Genomic DNA, 14,610 nt, shown 5'->3' with positions numbered 1-14,610 from the left:
GGACACTTCAACTCATGGAGTGGAACAGCCAGGGTTCAAACAACAGACCTTCCGATTAGTGGACAGCCCACTCTTTCTCCACAGCCACGGTCCTGATAGCCATAGTCTTGAACTGGCACAGGTTTTTATGGATCAGGTTTCTGCTGTTCAGAGTGACGAATGTTAAAGCTTCCTGGTAAGCTTATTAGCAGAAATATTATTGAATCATATTTTTCTGAGAAATGTGTAAGGATCATGAGTGGATTTTGTTTATCCTAGCGCTGGGGTATCACTTATGCTTAGACCACTTACATACATTTGCAAATATGTTTACTAAAAAAAATACTAAAAAAGACAAAGAAATGATCAGTGGTTTATGTGTTCACAGATGCATATTTTACCCTATATATTATACCCTATAATTTACCTTTTACCCGATAGAGCAACACAATTTTAATAGAAGGACGCTGCATTGTGACTAAAAACCAGCCAGCTTTGTTTTTCTACCGGAACAGAAATGAAACGTGCAGATGCTAATTACTCTCCACTCCACAAAATGTATGAGCCACTTGCTCACAATTATGGTTAAAGTCCAACCCCCACGGAGGGCTAAATTATTGTGATGGATCATCAAATGAGTGTGTTTAGAGAGCAAAATGGTCTTTTTTGGTGGGTTTGACTCACACCCTGTTCCCTACAGCAAGAGATAAGGTGGGTGTTCACTGCGACATGATGAAATGATTGTATCTTTTCTGTAAGAGGTCCGCAGGGTGACTCAGAGAGACATAGGAGCATTTATTCTCCCTCTGTCTGACTACCTTTCTGTCTTTGTGTTTCCTGCACGCACACACAGCCTGAGAGACAAAGTGTGTGTGTGACTGTGTGAGCATGTGGACAACACAGAGAGAAAGTGTATCTCTAAATCACCCTGTGGACATTGTACAAAAAAGATAGTGTGAGTGTGTGTGTGTGTGTGTGTGTGTGTGTGTCTGGAAAGTTTGCCCCGGCCTTCTCTCTGTCCACTGTCATTCACAGAGCTCTAACCTCTGAGGACAGAGACTCCTCTCCCAAAGGGTCCCCTTCTCTACAAAATCCTCTGCCGATAAACTTTGACAGCATTTTCTTTGTGAACTGTTTCTCTGAAATTACAAAGCATGTTTGAAGACAACCACGCTCTTAACATTTTCACATTTCCTCACCACCTCTGTCAGACTTGAACAACTTCTGTTTCTGTTCACTGTTTCACAATACATCCACTTTCTAAAGCTCTTTTCAGACATGGAATACGTATCATTCCTTTATCTGCTAAAGTGATAACCACAACATTTAGAGAAAGAGCCACAGAGCTATTTGACTTACATCTCCTCATACAGCTTCTCATCAGTTTTGGTATTTATTAGAAAGTTAATTTTGCTACTTCTTTTATAATGTCTGACAGTGCTCAGGCATAGAATGATGTGGCTGGAGCTGAAACCATTAGTTGATTGATAGAAAATTAATCGGCAGTTACTGAAGTTATTTTTCGTAACATACAAACATTTCTATAACATTCTTTGGTTGCAGCTCATCAGATGTGAGGATTTTTATGCCTCCGCGCCAACAACAGCCAGAACTGGAGGCATGTGGTTTTCAGGTTGTCAGTCCATCTGTCTCAGTAATGCCTTGACTGAACTTTTTCAAATTTGGCACAAATATTCACTAGGTCTCAATGATGAACTCCTTTTGGTGCTCAAAGGTCAAGGTCACTGTGACCGTGCAAAACACTTTTTTTTTTTTGCCATAAAAATGTCTAATAGGATAAAATGATGACATTTTGTATCCAAATGGCCAAAGGTCAACTTCACTGACACCATAATGTTCTGCAAAAACACCTCTTCAACTCTGTCACTGAGGAACAGAAGAAGGAGAGATTGTGTTTCCTGCAACTTGACTGGTTGGCAGAGGCATACAACCATGAGGCGGTAAATTTAGATTTTCTCTGTTATACTATCATTAATTACATGAACAGATTATCTTTGAGCTAAAACCCTCATCTGTACGGAGATTGTTTTTCTTTTAAAACATCATTCTAAAATGAAAATGTATTAGTGTGGACGTATTGAGACACACTGTGTAGAATGAGGAAGCCAGAGACTGTGACAATCAGCTTTTCCTCCTTTTTGTTTAAAGTTAAAAAAGTTTCTTCATGTAGTGGAGTGGAATCGTAAACAACTCTGTGCTTCTGTTTCTGCTGGAATCAGATGATTGCAATTGGCTCTCGCCTGACTGTCGCTCGCACTGTGTCAGAGGATATTTCCATAAAGCTGAGCCTTTCTCAACTTTCCCTTGTAGTGGAGTTGGGTGCAATTCAAATCTTTCGAGCTCAGTGGGGGGTGCAGGGCTGCAAAGCCAGGTCTCATTCCCAATGAATACCAGCTGCCGCTGTCCCAGCTTTTTAAATCCGTGTCTGTCAGGGTACATTTCACATGTGGAATTCTGTGTCAACACATTCAGCCTTGCTGATTTCTGTATTTTTTTAAAATTATAGCTTTCATAAGGTCTACAGTATGAATCACTATGAGGTGCAGTTACATAAAAGTAATCTAAGCAATATCTAATACTAAAGGCAGAGCACATCTTTTATTCCCTTTTCAGTCTTTCCATCAAAGGAGCTTCAGTACCAAGCACAGCAGCCAAGGTGAAACAGAGAGTGGACACAAAAGAGGAGTATCTTACATTCCTGCTCCTACCATGACTTACAGTGAATCAAGCCCATCTGTTTAAACAATATGCAATTACCAGCATTTAAACAGCTAAACTCGTTAAAGTGATTAGCCAGTGTTTACCAAAAGCAACATTTTGTACACAAGATAACAGCACTCATTTGCATATGCTAATGCTTGGTAATTAGTTATGCTCCGCCGGGTAATTCCTATTCAGCCCCAACCTACAGGCAGTTTTTTTTTTTTTGAGCAGATTAAAAACAGCAAAATAATGAATTAATTCAATCAATCATGTAAAGGCTAATATATGCGTAACAAATGGCAAGGGGACAGTTTTAATGTCAGAAATCAAGAGGCAAAGATCCAAGGATACTCTAAGGCATGAAAGACAGGGCTGCCGCCAAGGTAGCTTTAATTGTGTTCCTCTGACGACTTACAATAACACAAACACCTTGTTTTCTGGATTGTGGGATGGTGGTTGTAATGCTTAGTGTTCTGCAGGGAACAACATGACAGCCACTTTATCCAAATACCTTCTCTGTAATCGCTTGCCCACACAAACCTGTTGACAGTGTCGTTACAATAGCAGAAGAACAAAATAGCTTTTGTGTGCTTTCGGAATTAAGGTAAATCTCATTCACCCTACAGGCAGACATGGCTTAGAAGTGGTGACAAGAGAGAGACGCTGATCTAATTTAAGTATAATGTGTGTTTGCACTCCTAATTTTCTCTCTTCTCAGACATCGAAAGGCATGATAAACTCTGAGACTATTATCTGTGAGGCAAGTAGACGGCACCTCTGTTCATCTCTCTTGTCCCATTACCTCAGACTGTGCAGCGGTATAATGACACCCAGCAATATATCTATTCCCATCAAAGCTGAGGCCAGAGAGAGGGCAGGAAATATTTTACCCTCACAACAAATGCCAACACTATTAGGAAAACTGAGGGCATGCTAGCTGTTTATGTTTGTGCATGGCTTAAATTTAGTTCTGAGTTTTCTCTGCTGAGAAAGAGGATGGCCGGGGTGTCATTGGTCTGTCATGAAACAGTTAATGTAATGATTTATACATGAGATTATCTTCAGATAGAGATTGGAAATGCAAATCATTTTTCTTGTCAATGTCAATGCAGCAGTGTCTCCTCTGACTCAACCTACATCTTGGTGAAATGATGTCCTGTTTGTTTATGTTGATACGTGTCTTATGGCTTTTTTTTAAAAAAAGGAAATCAAGTTCAAAGAAAACTTGTTGAAAATGTTGAAAGCAACCAACATTGCCTATACTGCACTGTTGACTGAACAGGTGACTTCGGTTTTGTCTTGAAACTTTAAGGCTTTTTACCTTTATTCACGACTTTTTTGTCTGTGCTGTTGAATCCAAAATGTCTCCTTACTTCACTTCTCAGATGGTTTGTGGTCATGATTACGTTTAGTACAGCTCGCTAGTTTCCTCAGTTTTGTGTTAAAGACGAGGACAATAGCCTGATTTGCTGAGGGCAACAGGGCATGCAGTAGATCAGAGTGAGAGCTGAAACAATGACTTCAGGTTAGCTGACAGAAAATGAAGTCATTTTTTTAAAGCAAAATTCACAAAAACAATCTCTGGTTTCAGTTAGTCAAATGTCTATATTTACACACATATAAACAGTGTATATTAAACACTTTTAGACTGTTTGTTGTTGGACAAAAGATGCTGTGTGAATGCATCAATTTAGACTCAAGGAAATCAAGTTTTCAAAGTTTTCAGTCAAACAGAAGTTGACAGTATTCTGTAGCTGTGTAAGTGTCCACAGAGTCTCCACAACTTCATCTCAACCTGCTTCAACATGAGACTCAAACCATCTTTTTCTTATCATTTTAGATCTAACTAACCCCCCATTCCTCCTCCATCGTGACACATAAGCAAATATGTAACTTCTTATATATCACTATGCCACTTCACTTCTGACAAGTAAAAGGACAAACATGGTTGTCATGGCAATGCCAGAGAAAGCAACACAAATACTTTATGTTCTAACAATCAAAGCTGGGTTCACTGTTCAGCGTCTCACAGCACCTATTCTGGTTATTATACAACCTATTATAATTATAGACATTATTAACTTCTTATTCATTCATGATAATATTCAATTTCTTGGCATTTACACTGAGGTCAGGCAACTTAGCCCTCTCTCAGCACAACCTCTCAGTTCAACAAAAATGTATCTGTCATTCAGCCATGACAGATAAATAGCTTGTATGTTTGTCACACAGGAATTGGTGTTTTCATTATATTATGAAGATGCAAAAATATTCAGCAGACATTAGACAGTGTTCTGAATTTTCTCTGAAATACGTTTTCATTAATGTGAAATCAAACCCAACAAGTTTGTATTTCACTTTAACTTATCTGAGGTCTCTTGTGTCCCCAGATGAAACTGTGTGTGCATGTGTGTGTGTGAGAGAGAGAGAGAGACAGATATAATTCAGCAGCAAAACAGGGGAATGCGGCAGACCTGCTCCGTGGGTGGAGGTTGCCTTGGAGAATCACCTGGTGTTACCAGGGAAACAGACAAGCTGGTGAAATGGCTATTTATGTAAATTCGTGATAGCCATGGGTGGGGTGTGCATATCATCGCACACCTGACAACAGAGCCTGTTGCTATGGTGACCAAGAATTAAAAGTGGATCAAGAAGGGGATTATTGGAGCTGCACAGGAGTCAGAAAAACATGTGGTTGGTTTGGTGTTTGAGAAATGAGAGAGAGGGGAAAGTCGTGATCCTTTTTTATTCTGAACTCATCTGATACGGCTGGAAGTATCAAGGAAATGTGCAAATGAAGAATTTAATACACATCCCCAGTTGGTGCCTGGTACCTGGTTTCAGTCTGTCAGTGATAATAGCCCTCGGTGTTTCATCATACATTCAGACAGCGTGGCTGGTTGTGTTAGCACAGGACAAAATTACAAGGAAGCCACCATGACAAGATAAATACAATAAATCTAATGTACTCTTTGTCAAATTCATGGCTGGCTAATGAGTTCTGGAGGCTTTAACAGTAAACAGCAACTTCTTATTTCAAACAAATGGAGGGTATGTTCTCATTACTGTCAAGGCACGGTGAGTGATAGCTCAGATGAGAAGCAGTAAAGAAAGTGCAGGTTTGTTTCCAAGTCGCTTGAAGTCTGGAGATTAGAACACGGCCATATGGGAATTGGAAAAAAGATGTAGTCCTCAAGTTTGAAAAGATCAGAAAGCAAGTTACTTGTAACTTGAAGCTACAAATCTGCAATGTTCAGGTCACACTCCGTGGAGTATCACAGATGAGCAGTGTGAATCAGAGCGTTTCTGCTGACAAGTGTTGTGTAGAACCCGTTATGTAATCGTACCATGTCGGCACGCTACATTTCAACATGCAGACTTCCAACTAACAGGCTCACTTGAAGGCCTGTGATGTCCCCAGCTGCCACCTGCCGCAGCAAGCGCCATCTCCAGAGTTGCAGGGCATCGGCATGGCATGAAGCTGGCACAGCACAACAAGAACTTGCACACAACCCTCTGGAGGGAGAGGGAAGGGTGTTGGTGTTTTTTTCTTCTTTTTTTGGAGGGGGCTGGGTGTGTTTCTGGGCAGTGGGCACCCCCAGAGCAGTAGGATGTACAACAGAAATCTTGCAAACCACAGCAGGCACTAAGGGGGACCGACATGCCACTTGATAACGCTGTATCCCTTGGGTGGCGTACGGGATTGGCAAGCACATGCAAGCTTGGAGTGATGGCACTCGGTGAAGGGATGCGTGGAAACAAGTGTTGGCTGGGCACTTTAAGATAGATGTGTGTGATGGGTAAGATACTAGAAAGTGAGTGTGTGTGTGTGCGTGGTGGACCGAAGAGAGACGAGGCATGCATATATGTGCATATGGTAGAGTAGATGTGTGTGCAGACTGGAGGGCAAGGAGAGAGGGTGTATGCATCCTTGTGCAGCGATGTCATTGTGCGATATGCTTTTCTAATGTGTATGCATGCGTGTCATGTATGTGTGAGGGTGTGCTGTACTTGCAATGTGCACGCTTGGCTTGCCAGTGTACCGGAAGTACTGCGACGCTCGGGGAAAGAGGCGGTCGGCGTGCTCCAGCGACGAGGCTCGCACCCTCTGGTGTGTGCTGTCACTTCAGTGGAGAGGTTCCTCCAACAAGGTGCAAAAGGAGAAGACAGCAGAGGAGAGCAGGCACTGTTTTTACTGTCTGTGTTTGTGTGTTGGGGGGGTGGCCTCCTTTGTGCTTCAGCCATGTCTGCTTCTTCCTAGTCCTCTCTCCTTTCCCATGTGTTTTTAGCATTCAGCACTGCTGAGTGCTTACAGCTCTCTAATCAACCACAATTTAATTTGTGTTCTCAATCCTGAATGACTGTGCAGGTGCAGCCATTTAAATTGCTGAAGCTACTGTATATTGTGTTAAATTATACATGAGGCAGACAATTACATCTGCCTCATGAAATGTCATGGAAAACCTCTCTAATTAGATGTGCTGTGTATTGACCACTACACTGCTTTTAGACACCTTTCAATAGTGCAGAAGTATCGAGCAAAGAAGCTGCGTGATTCTTAATTGACTATATGAAAGGCGAGTGTCGAAAATGTATTAGCATATTTGAATGTAAATTAATTTTCTTACTGAATTTACACTTATGCTATCATATAATTTATTAATTTAAAAGTAATTATTTATATATTTTACAAGACCTAATGGAAGAGGTTTAGCAGAAAAAGTCAGCATTTTGAGATAGGCCAGAAAAACATGAAGTTTTTACATCGCACCAGATGATGTCACATGCAGACACTGTCTGTGGTCTTGAGTGTGCTCAGTGTGTCGGTCCTCCCTTTCACCAGTGAAGATGTGTTTTCAATCCCATCAGTGCTAAAACCAGCATTAGGATCCATGTTTCTAATTGTTAAACTTGACTTGGCTTTTCCTTATGTTTTGAGGTGGACATTAAAAACTGCTTTACAAAAATGAGGCCACATGTCTCATAGTGAACATATGTACACAATACAGTGAATATGTGCACACAGTTTATAGATATAATTCCAGTTTGTAAATAGTTTTCCCACACATTGACTCACAAACCTCAAAATTGCTCTTAAACTGCATATCTCAAGTCAAGCAATGAATCACTGCAAAGTTTGAAAATATATTTGAAGTAATTTATTTTATTTGATGTCTTGTGAAAATATAAATCAGTCTGTATTAAGTAGTTTGCAAAATAAGAGCCCAGGCATTATGTCTTTCTGTCAGTGTTGTTCCCCTCAGCAAAATCAAGATCAATAAGATGATGTTTATTTTAATCCGCCAACGTTAACAACCAACTAGCATGTCTTTTATACACAGCTCTGAGTTTGATTACTTCTTTTTTAAAAAGCTCTCTTCAATGACAATGACTTTCTCATTTCAGCTTTATATTAAAGCAGCGTTTATCACAATAAAACACACAAGGACCTTTTGAACTTCTCTTCAAGTAAGTCTGGAAGGTTTAGTTATCTGCCAGGCAGGACGAAAAAAGAAAGAAACTTTCTTATTTGGATTATACAAAGGGGAAAGGAACATGGGGCGGCTAGAAAAACAAACAAATAACTAAATTGCCTCCTTTTGAACAGATACAGTCCATCTTGAGTCACGTTTAAAGAAATGGGCTGCTGCTGAAACACCACTGGGAAATAACATGTCCACACAAACAAGTCCTGACCCACAGCTATACAAATACAAACACATACTGTATACGCACCTTTCCAGACTTATAAACACAGACAGGAGCCAGACAAAGGTGTTTGAAAGATGTCTGAAAAGCAGTGCAAACTGGATTGTTATCAGGACTGTTAAAGCCTATCGGAGCCTCAGAGGAGTCTTTGCCCCATTGGATACATGATTAATCTGTGAGCAAATTATTGTTCGGCATCCTTGGAGTCTTCTTTTTAAATTGCAATGCATTGTCCCTGATAGAATACCAAACCTGGAGAAGGAATATAATTTGTATGAATGAGACTTCCTTGCTCACCATTTCTCTGCAGAGTGGAGTCCTTCATTTAGTGTGTCTACAATAAACCAAACCTGCACCTGTCTCACTCATCCTGCACTGACAGCTGATGGTAGATAAGTGGATTATGTAATGTCCAACCAACCAACAGACAAGTGCATTAGTGTCACATTCATGCAGTGATAGACTACTGTACTATACGTCCAAGTGGATCAGTGTGTCTATGTGGATCAACACTTAATTGCTTGGTGAAGAGTGTGGAGTGCCCCGCTCTTTAAATTCATGTTGAAGTGATGCAGGGTGGGTGGGAATGACAATGACAGCATGGCTTTTTACATTTTTCTCTTTTTCCACCTCTGTCGGTCGGTTGTGGTGATTTGGCAATGCAAAGAGTTGACCAATCAGATATGTGCACATAGAGGCTAGAGAATGTTGCTGTGCTCTTTCCCTTTACTGGCTGGGAATTGAACCTAATGTAGTACATATATTATATATGCAACTGTCATGTAGTACAACAACTAACAATTATTTTTGTTGTTTTTGATTAGTTATATAATTTTTTGATTAACCTATTAGTTGTTTAGTCTATGAAATGTCAAAAAAAAACTGTAAAAATTTGCACATCCCAGTTTCTCAACACTCACAACAGTCGAAACCCAAGGATTCAGTTTATAATCACATAAAAGCACAAAACTGTCACATAAGAAGGTGGTAAATAAATGAAACAATAAATCGATTATCAAAATAATATGACAAAGTTCAAATTCAGCATAACTATTTTAAGTTGTAAAATCCTGCTTCAAACTGCTAGAGTAGAGGATACTGTACAGGACAGTTCTTTCAGAGCCCTGAAGTCATGCTGGATTAGCATCAGGTGCTTTCTGAGCAGCTCGGACACCAGCTGACTGATAATGTTCAATCAGACTCACACAGACACACAGCACAGCCATTACAGCCTGACACTTTAGTGTTCAGTATTACTCCAAACCAGAACTTCCAGTTTCTCTCCTTCAAAAGTAAGACAACTTTATTCAAAATCACATATAATAACACAATTAACTAGTCTAGCCTCGGAGCAGAGTTTTAAATTCTCTTGATTTATTCAATATTTCTGCTTTCAGTGGTCTTCAACAGACACAATATCCCGTAAGCTCTAGGCCACTGCAGGTTAAGTTGTTTTTTCTTCTATGCTCACAAATTCATCTTTGTTTATGGACACTGAAGCTAAGAGACATTTTCATTTTTGAATGTGTGATTATAGAAATGTTCAGTGAGAGATTGCAGTAGGTTACAGTACTGGAACAGCAGCTAACCCAGAGTCGATGTTATGAGTTTGGCTCTCTATCATTGATTTAAGTAAGATTTAATGTTTATGTATGTGTATTAAAAGGCATTAGTTCTTCCAGCAGAACCCTTGCTCCTGCTCTTTTATTCAAAGCAAAGCTTTTTCTGTCAAATTTAGATTCTATGCTGTTGTTTGTCTGAGCAGAGCCTTTGGTGGTGAGATGCACCCAGATGGGTCACCTTACTGTCTACATAAGTTCAAATGTCAGCATCATAATGTGCAGCTGTAAACTGAGCCTCCTCTTTGCTAGTGTTAGCAAAAGAAATACAGAAATACAGATTTGACAAATTTGCATTTTGCTGCTTTCCTTTTGTTTTAATAATTCTAGGTACAAATTAATTCTTCGCTGTGTCTTGTGAACACATTTGAATATAATGCACAAAAGCAAGTCCCAGATAGCTCGACCGCCTTAATTAAATTAGACTGCAGGATCAAATCCCCATTTCTGTGTCCACTAACAATAACTTCTCCACTATCTCAGACCTACAATGGAACGTACCCGCAGTTGGAATAGGAGCTTACAGAAAAAAATACTCTGGGGTGGTGAAATGTTAAGAAGCAGGATTACACTGAAAACTGAAAAGGAATTACATATTTCTGTATATTCAGGACAATGCCTACCTAATTAAACTTGAATTCTGGCTCTCAGGAGTGTCTTCCACAAACCAGTCATTCTTGGAGTGAGTTGTTATAGCACAGAATTTTTTGGGCTTATTTTAAGGCTTAACCTGCTTCTTCATGCCCTCCTTTGTGTAGTCAAAACAGCAAATTCACTTTATTATAGAATAATGAGCAAGCACAGTAGAAAGGCCCACTGCTCAACTTAAACCATGAGCAGCAGTTAAGACTACTGGGTCTGAATTCATTTAAATATTCTGAATGATAAGGCATAAGACGAGCTGCACAGCTCCATGGCTCTGCCGTTCCAGTGGGAACATTGATAGTGGACTCCGATCACAGACACTAAGTCCAGTGCCTCGTACTTTATTAACATTATGGGTGTGAGGACATTCATATATAATGGCTGGAATAGAAAAGTTCACAGATGGCTCACTGGAATAACACTGATGAGATTGAAAAGGCAAATACCTCTCGTGAGTATTATGCATTTGAATCCCACATCTACATTATCTAAGCCAGTTTAATTAAAATATTAATTGACAAAGATTAGCAACAACCATGAGGACCTGCCTGTTTGAAGCATTAAGAACAGTGTTGGGACTTTCAGGAAAATCATTTTACCTAATTGAAATGCAAATTTATGCGTCAAAAAGCTCCAACATAAAGTCTTTTTAAATTAGCTTAGTGGTTAACTGACCAACAGCTAACACTAGAAAACAGTAAACAGTAGTTGGAAGCCATCAGTTGTACTTTAGGTGCCCTACATGAATAACTTAAACACCATAATCTTTCTGAGCTGAACAGCCGCTTGTCCCGTCAGTCTGTACAATTATACTGTTAGTTAGCATTAAAACTCAACAGAGAGCTTTCTCTCAGTAGTTTTGTCATTATAACTGGAAAACTACATGGCAGTCACCACCTGATGTAAAGCCACTGCTGAATATAACAATCTAAATAACTTTAACTACTGTTTTTACTGTATTTATTATCAGCAAACCTGAACTACAGTAAACTGGTCTGGGTTTCTTGATCTCAAGTAAAATACCAATACAACATTTGTTAGTGAGGCAGTTAAGTTAAAATGTTTAATTTCTTGAAATTCAATTGAAAAAAAATGTCTAATGTGTTATCATGTTTATTTTTTAGCATTCACCAGGCGTGCAGCTTTTGTTGGTGTTGTTGGTCCCTTTGGAAGGAGCAGTGACCCCATACAAAGATACTACTTGGCCTATTTGACAGCGGCTCAGACAGTTCCTTGTGTTCATCCTTTTTTTTTTGCGATGGATTTTGGTCATGACAGTGAAGCCGCGGGGGGTTTGGTGATTCACATGTCTGAGCTCCTGTTGCTGGGACTCACATCCAGTGAGTAAGATGACAAATACATGGCAAGCTGAGGTTTCATGAAATTTAACGAGCCTGACAGATACATGTGTCGCATAGCAAGATGCTGGTTTGAATCCCCTGCCGCCTGAATTGTCAAATAGTTGAATATATGAGATGATGAACAGTGCAAAAGAGACATTCAGAGCTCACTGGGTTGGGGTGGGAATGTAGTTTGTGCTTAACAGTTGGACTCGTTTGTTGGCTGCAGGTAGAACAACTTTGAATCAAACAGCAATTGAATCTAAAGACTGCACTCTTTATGCAGGTAGGAGAAAAGACGCACAAGAGACACTTGAAGGGAGCTCAGTGACATGCTGAACTGTTTGTAATACACAGGGGAAGGGGTTTTGAATCACCTCCGATCCGTACAGCGGTGTCTTACCGTTTTGTAATATGATGATGTAGAAAAATGCTCTTGAAATCACTCAGGGGTGAAGCGGCTGGCATCCTCCATGAAAAGCTTTGCAGGGTAGATTTCATCGCTGATGGTGGAAAAGTTATGTAGATAAAACATAGTGTACTGCAAGTCAACAAAATGGCACATTATGTTTTACTGCACTGGTTTAAAAAAGGCCACAATATGCTCCAAATATAGTAGATGTATAAAAAATGAAGCACAGAAAGAACAAAAAACCGTTTCTACACACATTCTGGCTCCTTCATTGCCACTCTACACAAACTAATTAGGAAAAAAAAAGTTTTTAGGCTAATAGCTTCTATTTCTAACTTTCTTGTTTGTAGAAATGTTTCCTAATTGTCAGCCAGCTTTGCCTTTTCTGTTTCACTGCAGTATTTCCAAATGCTTTCAAGTCACTCCTGTGAATGCTGCCTGGCTTTCAGTCTCTATAACCTGGAGCTGCTGTGGAGTCTATTCATTCAGTCGTACATACCGACTCTGACCTTGTTCACCTTGTTCATTCTGCAGATGCAGGTGATGTTTTAGTAAAACCACTTTGTGTGTAAAACACTGTAATTTCAGTTTAAAAATGACAAGTTGATGCTGAGCTTGAGCTTTTCTGTAGCTCTTGATGTGTAAGATAAGCATTATAACTGCTAATGATGATTTTCTATATTGACAATTAACCGAGTGATGCTTTTTACAGTGAACAGGAGACACACAACTGAAGATTTACAGTGTATTTTAAATGCCGTATTCCAACATTTAAACTGAGATCACTCAATCAACACAAAAAAGGTCGCACCCAAAACATGTTTGGTTGAATTTCACAGCAGCCTGTGATGAGGGTCAGTTATAAAACTACTCAGTTATAAAACTAACACTTGACTGAATTACACAGATTAACTGGAGTTTTAAAAGAGCCATTTCTGAACTCTTGATAAGCTGCGAACCTGTGATGAATCATTTCACCCAGAGTCATTTTATTCTAATGCATAAATGGTATTTTATTTTTTCCATTAACATTTTTTAAGTTGTACAGTAAAATATCCAAATGCTGCATCATTTTACAACACCATCTGTTCATACCCATTAAATGTCAGATTTCCATGTAGTTATAACTGACACCATTAAAGGCCTTTGTGGCAGAGAGAAGACAGGTTTGTCTCTGACACATCTCTCATATCTGGTTTAAACTGTACATAACACCATGTGCATAATCTGATAATAATCAGTATATAGATATGTATGTGTATATATATATATATATATATATATATATATATATATATATATATATATATATATATATAATCAGGGTTGGTCACAAGACCAGCAGTGCTCATATTGGCACTAAATTGTGATTCACCTTTAGTTATTCACATTTTAGTCTTTGGATTTATTGTCAGCTTTATTCTTGTTCTCATTCATGATAGTTTTGCTGTTGATTTGTTTCTGCCTGACACACAGGTTCATACGGTGTCCACGCTGCTCAGCCCTAGGGTAACACAAAGCCACTCTCCTCAGTAAATACATTTGTCATTCCCAAACTGAACAGAGCTGCTCTCTCACTGCTGCTCTCCTGTGCTTCATGCTGCAGTGCAGAAGCTGTCTTCATTCCCGTGTTCGCTGAAATACTGTTCGCTGCCTGGCTTTAGCTTGACAGGAGCAGCTCAAACGTACATTAATACAGTAATATTCTTTTAGTGAAAGTCTAGAGGAGGATTTAAAAGTAGACAGCCTACATTAATCCTGCACTCAGTCCTACTGATATCCTGTTAACATCCTTTTGTGATGTTTTGTTAGCTTAACAGTTGGTATTATTTTTTTTCTGTCTGTAAATGTTGGCCTGATTGTTGCCCCAGCTGTTGTGTCAGTTTCAGCGTGATCGTTGCTGTGCTTCACTGCTCCATACATTTCAACATACAAGATGGTGATTATTTAATGCAACAGGTTAAAGCAGCAGACACCGTCGAGTCATCCCCTCTCTCTCTCTCCCTAACGTTCCTGTCTCTCTCTCACTGTGGCTTTCAGAATAAAGGCAAAAAATAACTTTCGAAAAAAAAACCCTGAAGAATTAATACTATCTGTCTTCCAGATTCATACTACAAACTGATTCTCTGCAGGTTTTGAATATGTATTGTGTTTTCACAAAATAAAGTTTACTCATAACAGT

The 14,610-nt window shown here is 39.4% G+C and overlaps 1 long non-coding RNA gene across 3 annotated transcripts in view; it reads left to right on the top strand.

Moving 5' to 3' along the window:
* Positions 1-14,610, top strand: part of LOC139635485 (uncharacterized) — a 135,419-nt gene that overhangs the window by 118,707 nt on the left and 2,102 nt on the right. The gene's annotated exons all lie outside the window — the stretch shown is intronic.

Source organism: Trachinotus anak, unplaced genomic scaffold (assembly GCF_046630095.1).
Source record: "Trachinotus anak isolate AG129_WGS33_773 ecotype Australia unplaced genomic scaffold, CSIRO_AGI_Tana_v1 ptg000018l, whole genome shotgun sequence".
Classification (NCBI taxonomy): Eukaryota; Metazoa; Chordata; class Actinopteri; order Carangiformes; family Carangidae; genus Trachinotus; species Trachinotus anak.
Note: the sequence above shows the minus strand (reverse complement) of the source record. Positions and strands in the feature narration are given on the sequence as shown.